Source organism: Taudactylus pleione, unplaced genomic scaffold (genome assembly GCF_031769625.1).
Source record: "Taudactylus pleione unplaced genomic scaffold, aTauple2 ptg000279l, whole genome shotgun sequence".
Lineage (NCBI taxonomy): Eukaryota > Metazoa > Chordata > Amphibia > Anura > Myobatrachidae > Taudactylus > Taudactylus pleione.
The window spans coordinates 2,374,735-2,393,112 of record NW_028284681.1 but is presented as its reverse complement, the minus strand read 5'-3'; the positions used below and the strand labels follow the sequence as shown (position 1 = coordinate 2,393,112).

Below are 18,378 nucleotides of genomic sequence, written 5' to 3'. Positions count from 1 at the left end.
GGGATATTTCACAACATCGCCATAAGGAGTGGTGTCCCAATGCAGCCAGAGGATGCCTTGCCTGAGGATGGCCCCCCCCGAGGTTGGTCGGAGGTTTGTATGTGGGGGGGCCATACGTGATGATGTGGTGGCCCAATTTTTTAGGTAATTATTGTCCCAAATGAAGTTAGATGGCACAATGTAGACATGTAATAATGTAATTAACAATTTTAATTTTTTTTTAATCTTTTTGTGTTTTATTCCATAATATTTTTCGGGAAAACCATGACTACTACCTGATCCTAAAAATTGACTTCATGTGGACACATTGGATTTAACTTCTGGACCAAATTTGTCGTCAACTCATTTGTAGAATCATGTTGGCATGCTACTTCGTCAAACAGTTCTTGATTGTTTTTTATTTATTTTTTTTGGGTGTAGGCTGATTTTTGGAGAGTGTTTTCACTGTGTGTATTGATTGTCCTTAATCACTTTGTGTTTCTTAATTTCGAATAAAAAAATCTTTGTTACGTTAAAAAAACATTTCCTTTCTAAATTACATGCAAGTGTAACCTGGTTCAAAAAATGAAAACTTGCTTAAGGGCTAATCCTGTAATGATTAAAATTTTGCAGTATTTTACCATGCTTAGTGGCTCAAAACAAACACCCAAAGGTATTATGGTGAATCAGTATGTTTTCTAATCTCGGCCTAAGCAGGTTTCATTTAATATTTACCTTACCCCCCCAAAAAAAAAAAAAATGCAGATAATTCTACAAACCTATTGGCATTGTTAGGTGTTGAATGTGCCAGCTTACATAATTCAGCTTTCTACAATCTAAGTTAAATTACTTTAAAATACTTGCTGCAATAGTCGACTTATGTAAGGTTAAACAATATAATATTTACAGAGAAGGAATGAGACTTTAAACCAAACTTGTTTTTTTATTTTTAGCAAACATGTCCAAATTTTGGGCAAAACAAAAAATTAATGGCTCCCCGCCATGTGATCGAGGACCACCAGCATGCCTATAACATGGCCCTCAGCCTCTGCACACACGCTGCTGCCTCCGTCAGCCGCCTCTGGTCCTCTGTGGGTTAAAAAATTGAGGTGCTTAATAAAAAAAAACGTAATTTTGTTTGACAAACAACTTCAAAAGGAAATTCAACTTTACAAAAAGTGACAATTTGGACAAACATTACAATTCAAAGCCAACATTCTTGGCCCAAGTAAATTCCCAAAAATGACTCAGAAAACTAAAAAATTTAAAAATGGAGAAGTACGCACAAAAACTACATTTGTGGGTCCCGTAAACAAGAGATACAAGTATGAGTGTTTGGACATGTGTGATATGTGTAAGGGGAAAACATCATAGACATTTTTAAACCAAGATATATATAACAAACATTATAAATAACTAAAATTTGAAAAATGCACAGGCAAAGGATAACATCCACCAAAAAACAATAAAAAAAAAAAAAGGTAAAAGGGAAACATACCGTTGACAATGCCGCCTGGACCTGTAGCCCCACCATCGTCCTCCTCGGAGGTAGGCCAATGCAGGTCTGTTGTAGGAGGGGTGATTTCTGAAGGTGGGGAGGGGGTGTAAAAGAGAGGGGTGGTTGGAGGGGAGGGTGATGAAAAGAGAAAGGGGGGTTGAGGGGAGGGGGAATTTTGAGGGATGGGAAGTATCCTAGAGGGAGGGGCGTCCGAGTCTGGCCAGGCTGGGTTGGAGGGTGAATTAGGGGTAGGTTGGGGAGAGGAGGATTGGCTGGGAGTTGGGGATAGGGGACGAGGCCGACGTCGTCGCTGCCGATGTCGGCGGAGTCTGCGCTCTGCCCCTAAATGATGGATAACAATTTAAGTTTTGTTTAATTTTTTACCTTGAAAACATCCAAAAAAATTATTTACAAATAAAAAAAAAAAACAGAAAACATGCACACGCAGATATGGACTAAAAAAACAAACAGGGCAAGAATGAAAACATGCACACGCAGATATGTAGTAAATAAACAAACAGGGCAAGAATGAAAACATGCACATGCAGATATGTAGTAAATAAACAAACAGGGCAAGAATGAAAACATGCACACGCAGATATGTAGTAAATAAACAAACAGGGCAAGAATGAAAACATGCACACGCAGATAGGGCCGCAAAATAAAAAAGGTAAGCGAAAAAAAAGACTTACTTTCAGCTATACGCTGTCTAAAACATGCCAGCAAGCGTGGCGTGCGGCGTTGCAGATCCGACCACCTGCGCTCCAACTGGCCGATCTGTCGGCGTGAGCCGAAGGAGCGCAGGCGGCGGCGAACCTCCGCATAGGCGGAACGCTTCTCTCTGTTGCTGATGGGGGGAGGCTGGCTGGTTATCCGCCGGTCCATTACCTCCGTCAGTACAAGAAGCTCCCGCCTGGTGAACGCAGAGGCTCTCATGATGGCAATGGTGGATTTTTGAAAAAACAGTTTTAATAAAGACCAGATAATAATTTTGATTGGCTAATGTATTTGGAAAATTAACAGGAACCATTCTATTGGTTAGTGTATGAGTCATGTGTTCGACAGGCTAAAAAATCTAATGTGAGTTATGATTGGCTTAATGCAGTGACATGCGTTAGCTAATTTAAATAAAAAAATGAAACAAGTAAAATGTGCGTCAGACAAAACACGGAAAACAATAGGAAAAATGACAAAAACAAGTATTTTGGATAAAGGAAACCATTGTTTAAACCGTACGTATTCTGCGTGAAAAAACAAACACGGACAAGAGTAAAGTTTATTGAAAATGAAAAAAAAACGAATTGTAAACATGTGAAGAGCAATTAAGCTAATTGATATCTTGATTGGCATGATACGATTGAAGTAGGTAGGCAGAATGAACGAGCAGGTAATCGAAATCTGACAGGCCCACTTCCGGTTTGGACTTGTGCGAGCGTTCCCTGCATGCAAAATTGGAGATGTACGGTCGCAATTTGGCTCGCTCGTTAGCTAGAGGAGGGGTTGGGAGAATATGGGGCGGAAGATTAGCTGCGTTCGAAATTACGAGCGAGCGCTTGAATTTACATTTTTCGGCACATACGCCGAACGTGCGAACGGCCACTTGCGTCCGGGTCTGAATCAGGGCCTATGTACAAATTGTAACTCGCAGGCACAGCGGTAGCGATTACTGCTGTCTCTGCGGGTTACATCCTCAGAGTCTTTTACATTTTTGTTGGGAATCTGTCACTGCACATTGTCAGAATATGGAGCCGGACAGAGGCTGTGAGAGAGGGTTCGTAAAATCCATCTCCTACAAGAATGCCTCCAGAAGCATAAAGTAGTTTATGCAGGATGATGTCAGCATGCCTCCAAACGACATGCCGACGGACTATATTCCGGCGCCGGAATCCCGACAGCAGTCGGGATCCCTGCTCCAGAATATGGAACGGCAGCATGCCAAAGGTAAGTATCAGGGGGTTAAGTTTAGGGTTAGGCACTAGGGGGAGGGTTAGGGTTAGGCACTAAGGGAGGGAGGGTTAGGGTTAGTCACCGGGGAGGGGGAGGTTAGGTTCAGGCACTAGGGGTAGGGAGGTTAGGTTTAGGCAACAAAGAGAGAGGGTTAGGATAGGGAGAGAATTAGCATACCAACCAACAAGTTTTGGCATGTTAACCCTGTCGGGATCCCGGCGTCGGGATTTTGACCGCTTGGATCCCAACTGTTGGCATTACATATGGTTCCACTTTATGCCATCTATGGAAGGCATAAACCAAATGGATCAAACTTAGGTTGGTACATAGGAGTCAGACAGCAGTCTGTAAAGCTAACAAGCCTTCTGCAAGAGATTTCTATGGAATCTTCTGCATTAGGCTGTTAGAGTACATAGTGTGAATACATACAATTATGCAGAAACCGCTGTTTCTGCATAATTTTCTGAAAAATTAGCTTGATAAATAGGCCCCTGGGTGTGTTGCATTACTTATATATTACTTTGTAAAGGAAAAAAATTAACCACTTATAAAAATGACTTAATTCAAACTATGGGCCTGATTCAGAGTTGTACATGGTTTGCATCGTCTTTGTATTCAGTGGTAATGTGACATTATGCTAATGTTGCAGGAGGCGTCTTGAATAAATAGACGTCTCCTGCCAGCTTCTGTTATCTGCTGCTGCGTCATCTGCATGAACATCGGCCATGAAATTGTCGCTGCCAGGGCCAGTCAGCCCCCGTTTTCTGGGACGCTGGCCGTTGCCACCTCTAGTCTGTCCCCACATGGCAGCAGCATATCAATCAAGCTTAGAGGGCACTGCAACCGTCATCAATAGAGTCATGACACATAATGGCGAGGGGACAGATATAAACAATTGTGTAGAACAGAATGCAGTTATCTTTATCCCGAAGGTCTTAATGAGACTCTTGACCTTAATGAAGTATTATGAAGCACTTCATCCTGATCTACATTTATTAAGCACTAGTGAGATGGTTATCACACATAGGGCTCTATTTATCAACATTATTTTTACTAAAATAATGTGAAAAAGGGTGTTTTCACACCCTTTTCACATTATTTTAGTATCACCTATAGTTATTACAGGACAATTTGAGTAGAATTGTAGAATTCTACTCCAACCCCTAATTATCAGTTATTTTTAGTAAAGCAGATTGCATTTCCCATAACTGTCATGGGAAATGTGATCTGACCATAGTTACTAAAAATAAATGTGAAAAAAATATCGGGGGAAGCCCTGTGATAATAACGTCGCCTGGAGGTGGTGTTATCCAGGGTCTCCCCCGGTTACCGGACTCCTGCTCTGCTCTAACGGGGAGAGCAGAGCCGGGAGTCGGTCCCTGTAATCAGCTGTGTGGTCTAAACAGACCGCAAGCTGATTACTGTAAAAAATAAATAAAAATAAAAATAGTAAAAAAAAAATTTACTTACCTGACTCCAGGGACCGGTGATCAGGCCTCCGGTGATGTCTCCCCTCCGGTCAGCTGGTCTCCCATAGTGCACTGCTGCCCGGTCATCAGGTGATCGGGCCCAAGTGCAGTATGGGAGATCACCTGACCAGAAGAATGGAGAACATCAACGGAGGCCTGGAGCATGCAGGTAAGTGTAAGTAAGGGAGAGGGGGGTCGCGGGGGGGAGGGGGGGTCCGCGATAGCGTGGGTGGTGCTTCGCACCGGGGGGCAGGGCTTAGAGCCGGGGGGTTAGCAGCGGCGACCGGTCGGCGCTTGCGCGGGCACTTAATCACGGTACTTTTTGCGAAAATACCGTGATAAGACTCCGAAGGGGATTAGCAGGGACAGAGCTTTATCGCAAGCTCTGTCCCTGCAAGGGATTTGTACTAAATCCCTGTGATATTGCCTGAATTCGCAATGCGAATTCACTCGGTAATATCACACTACAATCTGCATTACCAATGCGGATTGTAGTAAATAGAGCCCATAGGGCCTGATTCAGACTTGGGAATAGAGTGAGATATCTCTCTCAACTGTGAAGCTGAACAAACCATATTGCAATGCAAGGGGTGTAAATATGTAGCCCCACCAATTCTAAGGATGGAAGCTATATATGTATATATTTTATCCTTATATTGTGTGCCTCCACCTAGGCTATTTTATAAGGGCTATCCTAGGGTTGCCCTAATATATAATTGTATAATGAAATGTTTTGTTTGGATTCAAATATTTACACAGTACTTATAAATCGACATTTATACATTGCACTTAAATCAACACCTGTCTCCTTTCTTCCTTCACAGCTTCCCAATGAAAGACATCCATCAGATACCTTAAGGTAAGTAGTTCTATACACGGTTATTGTTTTTATACATATATTATCGTCATCATATATTAGGCCTTACAAAGTATACGCATAAATATACAGGTAATATCACAATACAATTCCCATGAACATTCCCTCCCCATGCAATAAATCCGCTATACTGTAATGACACTATACTGATGGATTTCTGTAAATAACATTCACAGATAAAATATATAATAGTTAATTCCGTGAAGAGAATAAATGAAGATGAGTCTATATCAAGAGTCCTGTCTCTTCAACTAAAATGTCTTAGTCCTAAAGAGTAGAATCCAGGATTATCCTAGGCAAAAGAATAAGTTTATAGGATGAGCCCCAGATTTATCCAAGTTTATGCATCCTTTTAGGGCTTATATATATGTACGGAAATCCTCTGACTCTGTAATTTACATAAAGATATACATATAAGTCTCTAGAGTGTAGTAGCCAGTGCTTTATCTACTGCAATACTCCTACTCTGAATTCCAAACTTGAGATAAGAATTCACACTATACTATAGACGTGTAAAGTCTTGCTACAATTGTATCCTTCTTCTATTTGATACTTTTCTCCTGCGTTGGCTATACAGGTGCATATAGCAGTATTATATCCCTTAATTCATAGTGCCTTGCTGACAAGAAAGGGATTCTCTCTGATATATCCCCTGCTGTATACTTATAAATTATGCCAGTCTGCTTTACTAATGATGCTTGTAAGTGGGGTGTGGGTTTTTATAGTACTCACAACCACTCTGGATAGCTGTCAGGGACTGAAAGGGTTACACTGTATCAACTGCTGAAGCGCTGGCTACACTCCGTAGCTCTCAGGCTGTCAGCGTATCTCCAGCCCCTGCTCACACATCAGGGTCCGCCTCTCCTTCTCTCCGCCTCCTGCGTGACCTCAGATCAGGGGATGCCCCTTCCGATAATGCGGCTTCCTGTTGCCGCGTACCGCTGGAGCCAAGCCAGAACACACAGCTCTGTCTCCGGCAAACACAAAGGTAATGCCCACTCTGGCTTCAGTGCTGGAGCTCCCGGCCACTGCCGCTACTAGCGCTCACTCCTAAAGTAGCGCCAGAGAGACTCCCAGCATGAGCACTGTTGAGGATCTGCAGACTGGACTCTGTACTGCGCCAGCATCCCTATATCCCCCGCAGCACGAGCATCCCTACCACACCTAACTGCCACTGGCCACCTAACTGCCACTGGTCAGAGCTCATGCCATTTCTGGCACTTTCTAAACTACCTCATGCCGCTACACTAGCTAATACCTATTATTAAACATTCAGATAATTTATATATTAACCCTTGTGTGTGTCCTGTACCACTGGCCTATCTATATTCATGTCTTTCTTTTAGCCATAAATTCATATGGCTACATTCTCCCCCTGGTGATCTCATTATTAAACAGATCACCACAAAATTCCTATTTATTCATAAGGGCATCCACTTCTCCCTTCCTCATGATATCCAAAGTAGGGCCAGGAAAGTACAATATTAGGATTTACAACTCTAGGAGTGTTCCTGGGATTCCCTAATTGATCATATGTAAAGATAAGAGGGGGCCTTAATTGTCTCTTAGGCCTTTCTAAAATACTTTCCCTTCCACTATAAAGAATGCTTTCTTCCATATCCTTCTCATTATTTCCAAAAGAATTGTTATCAGGAGAAATAAATTCTTCTTCCATGGGATCAGGATAACAAAGGTCACGTGAGCTATATCCTTCAGGTTCAGAAAGTAATAGATTATCATTCACACCATCTTTGTAGTAACAGCCAGGACCTTTCCCATCCTCCTCATTTCCTTCGCTATCCTCCTCCAGTGGCTGGTCATTACTTTGGACCTCTACTAGTTTCTTCGTTCTATTTGCTGACTTACAGTGGGAGAGTTTGTCTTCCTTAACAAATTTATCCATTCGTACATCTCGCCCTATAGGGAGTATGTGCTGTCTATGATAGGTAAGTATGATATCAGATCCATCCTCAGGCTTAAGCCGGTAAACTGGTAGACCCGAGAATTTCTCTATTATCACATATGGATTTTCTCTCCATCGATTTGCAATTTTTAATTTCTTTGGTTGTCCTAAATGTCTGATGAGTACTCTATCACCTGGAGATAATTCCTGATCTCTGACCTTCCTGTCATAATAGGTTTTGTTTTTCTCTCCAAGCTTTCTAGCTGTCTCATTAGCTAGATCATATGCTTTATTCAACTCCTCTCTTAACTCACGGACATACTGAGTGTGGGAAGTAGAAGTCCTTCCACCAGGAGAGATCCCCATACAGATATCAATTGGTAATTTGGCCTCTCTCCCAAACATCAAAAAGTAAGGTGTCATTCCAGTAGCTTCATTCTTGGTACAGTTGTACGCATGTACCAATTTACTTATAAACTGTTTCCATTTGTACTTATCTAAGGGATTTAGAGTCCCTAACATGTTTAACAAAGTACAATTGAATCTCTCCGGCTGGGGATCACCCTGAGGGTGGTACGGAGTAGTCCTAGATTTGGAAATGCCACAGACATAACACAATTCCTTTATCAGACGGCTCTCGAAGTCCCTGCCCTGATCTGAATGTATTCTGTTAGGTAGTCCATAGTGTATGAAGAACTTATCCCAAAGGGTTCTTGCTACTGTAAAAGCTTTTTGATTTGGAGTTACATAGGCTTGTGCATACCTGGTAAAGTGATCAGTGACAATCAGTATGTTGCATTTCTTTCCTTTTTCTACTTCTAAAGTCAGATAATCAATGCACACCAGATCCATCGGTCCATTACTCTGAATATTTACAAAAGGAGCTGTACAAGTAGGCAAGGATTTACGTACAACACAATATCCGCAGTTCTTACAATAGTTCTCAATCTCACCCCTCATTTCAGGCCAATAAAATCTATCCAAAATTAGTCCTAAGGTTTTTTCAAAACCCAGGTGTCCATGATTGTCATGTAATGCCTGTAGGATAACTGGACGTAGTTTCTTTGGTAAGACTATCTGAAGGGATTTTCTTTCCTTCGTTTTAGCATTCCTGCATAACAATCCATTTTTTAAAACTAAGTTTTTCCATTGCCGCAATAATAATTGCACCTCCTGTGTCCATGGTTGGCAACTTGGAAGGTGAGTATTCTGGGTCATCTGCATCTGTGCTATGACATGTCTAATACTGGGAATATGTTGTTGTTCTTCAATTAATTGCTGATGTTTCATTCTTGGTACTCCCTCCAACTCTACCAGACTAAGCCAGCAATAAGAAAGTGGTATAGCTGCTCCCGTTGCACCTAGACTGCTTATTAGTTCTTGCCCTCCATTTCCCACTTTCATCATCCGACACATTCCTTTTATATCTCCTGCAGGAACTTCTACCCACTCTTCCTCATTGAAAGTCGCAGACTGATTAGGAATTCGTGATAGCGAGTCAGCATCTATATTGTTTATACCTGGCCTATATTTCAGTTTAAAATTGTACAAGGCCAATGCTGATAACCACCTGTGTCCAGTTGCATCCAGTCGGGCAGTAATTTGAATGTATGTTAATGGGTTATTATCAGTAGTACTTCAAAAAACACTCTGTATAAATAGTCATGGAATTTTTCAACTATACACCACTTTAACGCTAGAAACTCTAGTTTGTGAGTGGGATATCTTTTTTCACTTTTTGAAAGTCCCCGACTGACGAAAGAGATAGGCCTCATTTCTTCTTGTTGTTTTTGAAACAGTACTCCCCCTATACCCCCTTGAGAGGCATCAGTGTGAAGGGTATACGGTAGATTAGGGTCTGCATATGCTAACACAGGTGCTTGAGTTAAACAACTTTTAAGCTTCAGAAAAGCCCCTTCACATTCCTGTGTCCACCGATCTCCAAATGGTTCATTAGGCCGGTGATATGATTCAGAGCTATTATTTTTCTTTCCTGACTCTCCTAATTTAGTGTTCTTCACAGGGGGGTTACCTTTTGTCAAATCAGTTAATGGTTTGGCAATGGTTGAATACTGTGGCACAAATCTGCGATAGTATCCACACAAACATAAAAATGACCGCAGTTCCTTTAATTTTGTAGGATGGGGCCAATTATTTACTGCCTCGACCTTGGATGGGTCTGTAGCTATCCCGTTACGACTAACGATGTGTCCAAGGTACTTTACTGAGGATTGACACAGATGACATTTATCCACCGACAATTTTAGTCCTCCTTCTATTAGCTGATCTAGAACTTTGAGTAAACGAGTGTTATGTTCCTCCAAAGTACTGCCAAACACGATGATGTCATCAAGGTAAACTATTACTTCCCTATAGTTCATATCTCCGACAATTCTGTCCATTGTCCCCTGAAATGTAGCTGGGGCTCCCGTGATTCCTTGCGGCATCATCAAAAACTCAAAGAACCCCAACGGACAAATAAAAGCGGTCTTTTCTCTATCATTGGGACTCATAGGTATCTGATAAAATCCGCTCCTGAGGTTCAAAACGGAGAACCAGTTGCTTCCCTGGAGACAATCCAAAGCCTCATCTATTCGAGGCACTGTATATTGGTCAGGTATAGTACGCTGATTAAGAGTCCTATAGTCTATACACATCCTTACTTTCCCACTTTTCTTTCTGGCCACCACAATAGGGGATGCATAGGGACTACGAGACTCTATAATCACCTGATTCTCTAGCAATCCTTTCAAATGATGCCGGACATCATCGAAATCAGCAGGCGCTATTCTGCGGGAACGCTCTCTGAACGGGGTTTCATCATTAAGTCTGATACTATGCTCAACCCCTTTGGCTTTACCTAAATCCCAGTCTCCAGCAGAAAAAACCTGGGCCCTCTTCTGTATTTCAGTTATTAATTCTTCTTGTTTAATAAAAGGAATATCACTTCCTTGGAAACGAGTTATAAATTGATTAGACTCTTCCCTCTTTTCTACTTGTAGAGTCAAAACATGGGATCCAGACCCTCTATCCTCATTTTTGCACCACTCTGAGAGGCAATGGTATAGTTTGGTGTTAGTACCCACGATTATGGGTAAATTATCTCTCCTTTCTGAGATTTCTGGGCAAATTAATGCAACAAATGGTACATGCAATTTCCCTTCTACTGGGTCTGTGATTTACAAGGTCACCTGTACGTATTCTAGATATGGGTACTTCTCTGCACTCAGTCCCCAAATGACTAATCCATTTAATGGCTGAATTTGAACTTCAGACAAGTTTTCATTATACCAAGATTAAAAAATGATAGAGACCTGTGAGCCACTATCCAACAGAATTTCACACGGATGTCCATTTATTCTTGCTGACATCATGGGGAGGGTCCCATTAAACTATCAGGTAGGATCCCACTCCACCATGTACTCCCCATGGCACTCAAGCTAATTTCTAGGGGGCCTGTGTGGGGGTCACAGACCTCCCCCGACCGTTTCCCGGCCTGCTACAGTCACTATTACCAAGGGTACCAGAGGTTTATTGTTGGTTCCAGGGTTCTGACTGCATTGATATGCTCGATGCCCCATCTGTCCACATCTAAAGCATCCTCTAGTAACAGGCCTAACCCCTCTACCCATACCTCTACTAGGCATTAATGAAGATACTCCTCTGGGAGGGGGCATTGAAGTTTGCGAAATTATGAATTGGTCAATTTTTTTATTCTGCTCCTCCATTAGCTTAATTATTTTTTCTTCAAATGACTGTTGTTCAAGAGCAGGTACCACTACCTTAACTTTCTTTAGTGTACGTTCCCGCATATCTATGAGCATTTCATCCTGTTTTATCTCCTTCATAAGCTCATTAAAAGAAGGTGGGGTTTTCTTAATTTCGGAGCATCTAATTTTTTGTGCCACTGGGTCAGTGGTCAAAGCACCCCTCAAAAGTTGTTTCATTCGATTTTCATCGATATCCTCTTTTTTTAATCCCTTTTTCTCTACTATTTTATACAGCAATTTATCTAGTCTAAATAGATATACACTTAATTTCTCCCCAGGTTCCTGAAAAGTATGGTGCAACCTGGAAATGAGATCTCCCACATCTTCCAGGGTTCCGTAGGCATAGTCCAATGCCTCGAAATAAGTTTCAATAGTGGCGTCTGAATTACTATGCCGGGTGGCCTGTATAACTCCCATTGCAGGTCCCCTAAGGCTCTCCACCACTCTTTGTTTCTTAATATAGTCGGGACAATTCCACTCCTCGGTTTGTTGTATGGCCGCCTCTCTCCAGGCTTCAAAAGTTTCCTCCCCTACGGGAACTGGTTGAATGCCTGAAAAGATTCTTAGTCTACGATAGCTGCCTTCATAGTGCCACCTTTCTAGCTGAGTTACAACCCTATCTATTATGGTCTCAAATTGGCTTCCTAATTTTTCATTATTTATGTTACTATCCTTTTCTCCATTATTCCCCTGGTCAACATTATCTCCAACAGAATTGGGGTCAATTAATAAGGGAGATGATTCAGCCTCTTCATCTTCTCCACTACTAGGCCAAATAATATTCCATCTCCTTCCTGACATGCTGTCCGCCACCATCATCATTGGGATTAGATTTGGGTCTAAATCTCTCGCAGTCTCTATCAATATTACGCACACCAATCCCAAATCTCCCCTCCATTTATCTATAATATGTGGCTGTATAACCCCATATAATGATTTTACTTGTTTTGTAATATAGTCATCAGTAAATTCTGAAAAGTTTCCCCCTACTCCAAAACACTGTTTAGGGTTTACTCCTTTCCTATGGCACCATGCCCTTAAATCTGCTCCGCTAAAATACTCCATTTCTCCTGAGTGTAGATCTCAGCTCAGTGCCTCCAAATGTAGCCCCACCAATTCTAAGGATGGTAGATATATATGTATATATTTTATCCTTATATTGTGTGCCTCCACCTAGGCTATTTTATAATGGCTATCCTAGGGTTGCCCTAATATATAATTTGTATAATGAAATGTTTTGTTTGGATTCAAATATTTACACAGTACTTATAAATTGACATTTATACATTGCACTTAAATCAACACCTGTCTCCTTTCTTCCTTCACAGCTTCCCAATGAAAGACGTCCATCAGATACCTTAAGGTAAGTAGTTCTATACAAGGTTATTGTTTTTATACATATATTATCGTCATCATATATTAGGCCTTACAAAGTATACGCATAAATATAGAGGTAATATCACAATACAATTCCCATGAACATTCCCTCCCCATGCAATAAATCCGCTATACTGTAATGAAAACTATACTGATGGATTTCTGTAAATAACATTCACAGATAAAATATATAATAGTTAATTCCGTGAAGAGAATAAATGAAGATGAGTCTATATCAAGAGTCCTGTCTCTTCAACTAAAATGTCTTAGTCCTAAAGAGTAGAATTCAGGATTATCCTAGGCAAAAGAATAAGTTTATAGGATGAGCCCCAGATTTATCCAAGTTTATGCATCCTTTTAGGGCTTATATATATATATGTACGGAAATCCTCTGACTCTGTAATTTACATAAAGATATACATATAAGTCTCTAGAGTGTAGTAGCCAGTGCTTTATCTACTGCAATACTCCTACTCTGAATTCCAAACTTGAGATAAGAATTCACACTATACTATAGATGTGTAAAGTCTTGCTACAATTGTATCCTTCTTCTATTTGATACTGTTCTCCTGCGCTGGCTATACAGGTGCATATAGCAGTATTATATCCCTTAATTCATAGTGCCTTGCTGACAAGAAAGGGATTCTCTCTGATATATCCCCTGCTGTATACTTATAAATTATGCCAGTCTGCTTTACTAATGATGCTTGTAAGTGGGGTGTGGGTTTTTATAGTACTCACAACCACTCTGGATAGCTGTCAGGGACTGAAAGGGTTACACTGTATCAACTGCTGAAGCGCTGGCTACACTCCGTAGCTCTCAGGCTGTCAGCGTATCTCCAGCTCCTGCTCACACATCAGGGTCCGCCTCTCCTTCTCTCCGCCTCCTGCGTGACCTCAGATCAGGGGATGCCCCTTCCGATAATGCGGCTTCCTTCCGCTGGAGCCAAGCCAGAACAGACAGCTCTGTCTCCGGCAAACACAAAGGTAATGCCCACTCTGGCTTCAGTGCTGGAGCTCCCGGCCACTGCCGCTACTAGCGCTCACTCCTAAAGTAGCGCCAGAGAGACTCCCAGCATGAGCACTGTTGAGGATCTGCAGACTGGACTCTGTGCTGCGCCAGCATCCCTATATCCCCCGCAGCACGAGCATCCCTACCGCACCTAACTGCCACTGGTCAGAGCTCATGCCATTTCTGGAACTTTCTAAACTACCTCGTGCCGCTGCACTGGCTAATACCCCAGACCTATATGTTCACAATACAGAAATGTAATTACATACATTTATTTTATTTACATTCATTTCTCTATAATGATTATAGTATAAACCTATTATTAAACATTCAGATAATTTATATATTAACCCTTGTGTGTGTCCTGTACCACTGGCCTATATTCATGTATTTTTTTAGCCATAAATTCATATGGCTACAAATACATTATTTTTTTTTACATGTGGGCTAAATACTGGCAGCTTTTGCATGTAGCCCACAAATACTGCACAGCTTTATTATTACTAAACAATTTAGATGTCAGTTTGGAAACACTCCTCCCAAATCCAAATCTCTCTGAACATTTTAAATCTGCCCCACCTGCAGTGCAGCATGGTTTCACCAAGATGATCAGTTGAGAGAGATATCTCACTCTATTCCCAAGTCTGAATCAGGCCCTTAGTTCCTTCTCCCACACACACTGTTGTATATACCCATTTGATGGTCTGTGTGAGTAGTGTTGCCAGGCTATCAATGGGGATCCTCTGCTCACATCGCTCTTCTTCCATCCAGTGCACCTCTTCACATTAGAAGCTACTTAACACTTACCCATTGTTGACTCTTGTGACCAATAGAGTTGGGCCAACACGTAGGTTTTTCACTTCATTATCTTTCTTCATTTATATTATCAATACTATATCCTTAAACCTGTGTGACCTATGGTGCCAGGCTAATGATGGGGACTTTATCTCATGGACATACATAGTATTTGTTTTTATGATGCTAGTTAGCTAGTTCCCTATTCCTTTAACCCATGTGATCATATTGTTCTGACATGTAGGATGTTGTTTGCTTTTAAAAACTATCCCTTGTTACTATATAAGACTTGGGGCAGGATACAGCAAGGGGAGAAATGCAGTCAAACCCCCAAAATGCGGGTTTGACTGAATTGCTCATATGCACCCAAGGCCGGCAACAGAAATCTTGGGGCCCGGTACACTGATGTCTCTGGGGGGCCCACCTTCTCACCACCACCCCGAATCCTCGCACATCCCTTCTCTGCATGTGTTATATGTGAAGCATGAGAATGTTAACTAAATAAAGTAAAAACACACTATGACTTACCGCACTGTCTCTCTGTCACTGATGATACAGGCTGTAGTTCTTGTCTGCTGTCCATTGCAAGGTCTTCTTGATGACAGTGCTGTAGATGCCTCAGGAGGGATGGTGTCTGCAGCCAGCCATCCACAGTACTCATAACCTTCCTCAAATTCAGCCACTCATCACCATCCTCAGCCCAGAAGCCCCCATCACCTTCCTATGATGCATTCTGGGGCTTGGGTGCGGTGGGTAATACCATCTCAAGATGCCGTTACTCTATAGAAGCCTATTGGCTTCTATCGGGAGAGTGCTGTTAGAGGAATCCGATCAGTTACCTCCCAGCACCCCCACGGTATGTGTTCCCTTCTGCGCATACACAGAAGGACGTCAGAGGGGCTTCTGGGTCATAGACCCGGAAGTCTTTCATTCGCAAAGGACCGCTCTTACCGAAAGAGCGGTCCTTTGCGGTGTTCTTCATGCATAACGGAGTTGCTAAAGCTGGCATGTATGCTGAATGCCATGCGTCATGCATCCCGCCCCCAATGTTAAGAATATTATCACTTTACTAATTGGACAATACTTAGCTGCATATGTTAGGTATAGAAACACCTCCACAATTATGATTATGTTTTGTAGATGTGCAATAATGCACATACAAATATTTTGATTCAATTTATCGTACAAATATATATAGACAAAAATATGTTGAAACTGGGATGGTTAAAAGCAAAAAAAACTAATTATTACATAAAGAAATAAAATAATTAATTAAAATAAAAAAAATAAATATTAACAACGTTAGTTAATTTTACTTTGCATATGTGTTGGTTTTTTAATGAGTACTTTTTATCTAGTTCAATTCTGTAAGTAAATACATCAGTATCACGATTACAAATATGTAATTCTCTTTTTCCTCTATTTGAGTATTTAAAATGAGTGGTTAGTAATGTATAGCTTACACCAATTTGTTGCATGCCATTTATATACGTTAATTTGACTTGCAATTAACAAAATATTAATTATAAAACAATATCACAAAGTATTAGATACAAAAAAATCAAATAAGCCTTCCTCAGTATCATATGTCTATATTTTTTATATTTTGTACTTATATATTTTCGTTTAATACCCTTGGTATTTGTTCTTTGCAATTGTGCCATTATTAGCATATTATTTTAACACAGTGGCAAAGTCAGTAAAAACAGGTGTTTTATACATCAGACCATAGGGCCGTCTCCAGACACGCTCCGTGCATGCGGCCGCATAGGGACCCGCACCCGCATAGGGGCGCCAGGATCCAGCTGCAGAATTACCCCACCCTCCACCGACCGGCTGCAATTATTATTTTATGCTCAGGGGGAGGGCGCAGTGAGGGAAGGAGCGGAGGGGGAACACGGGACGACGCTGGGTGCCGAGACACCTAGCACTGGCCCTGTCACACCAGGTATATTTTGAGTAACATCACTCCTATCTAGACACACCCCTCTGAGGAAATCCCTGTCTGGGAAGAAACTACCGTTAGTGCAGCAGCATGAATTGTCTCTTCTCTGCTGGCCGCTACCCCGCAGACAAATGATTGGACCAAAGACGCTGCAGGCTCTAAACAGTGGCTGCTTATAATAGCCGAGGAGTGGACACAGGAAGTCGGAACGGACTGAGCCCTACAAAGCGCAAGATTTCTCCACCATATCAGTAAGTGCCTATCTATCACATACTAGTGGGTGCCCACTTTCAGTGAGCCCATCAGGGGCTTTATATCACTATGGGTCCACTCACCTCTCACCAGGGCCACCATCAGATGGGGACTGCCGGGACTGGAACCCCAGGTGGGGGCCCGCTCGCTCCTACCCAGTACTGTCCGCTCCTACCCAGTACTGTCCGCTCCTACCCAGTACTGCCCGCATTATGCCCTTGAGTGAAAGGAGGTGCGCTGCTACCGCCCGCAGGCCTGCACTACCCCATTAAGTAAAAGGAGGAGGACCCGCTCCATCCTGCATGCTGCTCTGAGACCAGCCCCCTTGATCAATAAAGTTTTTTCTTTTCCTTTGGAGTTGGCACGCCTCATGACGTCATGCTGTGCTGCTGGAAGGGAGAGGTCAGAGGAGCCGTGGTGGCACGTGAGGAGTTCCGCCAGCCAGACCAGGAGGAAAAGAAGCCAGAATGAAGGAGCCTTCTTCAAGGAAATAACGTAATGGTTAATTAGACTAGCGAGAGGGGGGGAGGAGGAGGGAGAGGGGCCCTGCCTATTTTGTCAGTCCAGTTCCCCTCAATATCTGATGGCAGTCTTGCCTCCCACCATTTAATTCAGGAGCTGGCACCTACACAATTCCACATAGCCGGATGCGGCTGCAGGTGTGCACAACATGTATTAGAGGTTAACCATCTCTTTCTTCATACGGCCCAGAGACTGGACTTTGAAAAGCAATAGCTGCTTATGCTATTTTTTCATTATTCACTCTACAATAGAATTAAGCATTTGTTGCTTGGCGAGTGTGGACTTACGTGGATATAAATACACTACAGATAAGCTTATTCATGAACTGCTGTGATCCGAGGTTTTATAAGTTATTCAGCCACTGTATCTCAGTGTTCTATTTTTGACCCATGTGGATACAAACTTGCCGTTGTGAAGCTGATTTTTTGAACTGTTGTGACCTAAAAGTGTAGAAGATATACAGTTATGCTGGCCATACACCTGCACGACCAGCTAAAGATAAGATTCACATACGATTCCCCAGAGCTCCCTGGCACTCCTGGCGGTACGATTTGTTGTTTTTCATTGCACACGATCTGTCGTACGATCGATCATGTGCCTCACGCGCTCATCAGGGAAAAGTCATTGAAATGACATGAATGGACGCACGATGCATCGCATGCACAAAATAAATGGTACGATCTGCACACGATAGGATGGAACATATGTGCTGCACATCTGATCATACGACCTGTTTTAGGAAGTCGTGCAGGTGTATGGCCAGCATTACTGTGTTTTATGGCTTTATTAATTTATGCGTACATGTTTTATTATTGATTTTTTGAAATGTGAATTCATTCAATATAGAAATATATATTTAGATTTTTTTAAAGGCACAATTGCACTTTATATGTATATATAATCACTCATAATACTAATCTTAGTTATTTATTCCTCAGCACTTTTATTTTTTCTTTATTTGTGTCTTCTTTTGGTTAGCAGCCATTTAAACAGCAGCGTGGAACATACTCTATAAGATAATTATATACTGTA

The 18,378-nt window shown here is 41.9% G+C and overlaps 1 long non-coding RNA gene across 2 annotated transcripts in view; it reads left to right on the top strand.

Moving 5' to 3' along the window:
- LOC148512642 (uncharacterized) overlaps positions 1 to 18,378 on the top strand; it is a 92,651-nt gene that overhangs the window by 57,737 nt on the left and 16,536 nt on the right. For both annotated transcript variants that reach the window (XR_015880182.1, XR_015880183.1), the window contains 2 exons: positions 5,718 to 5,752; positions 12,772 to 12,806. This is a non-coding gene — a long non-coding RNA (uncharacterized LOC148512642). The remainder of the gene's footprint in view (positions 1 to 5,717; positions 5,753 to 12,771; positions 12,807 to 18,378) is intronic.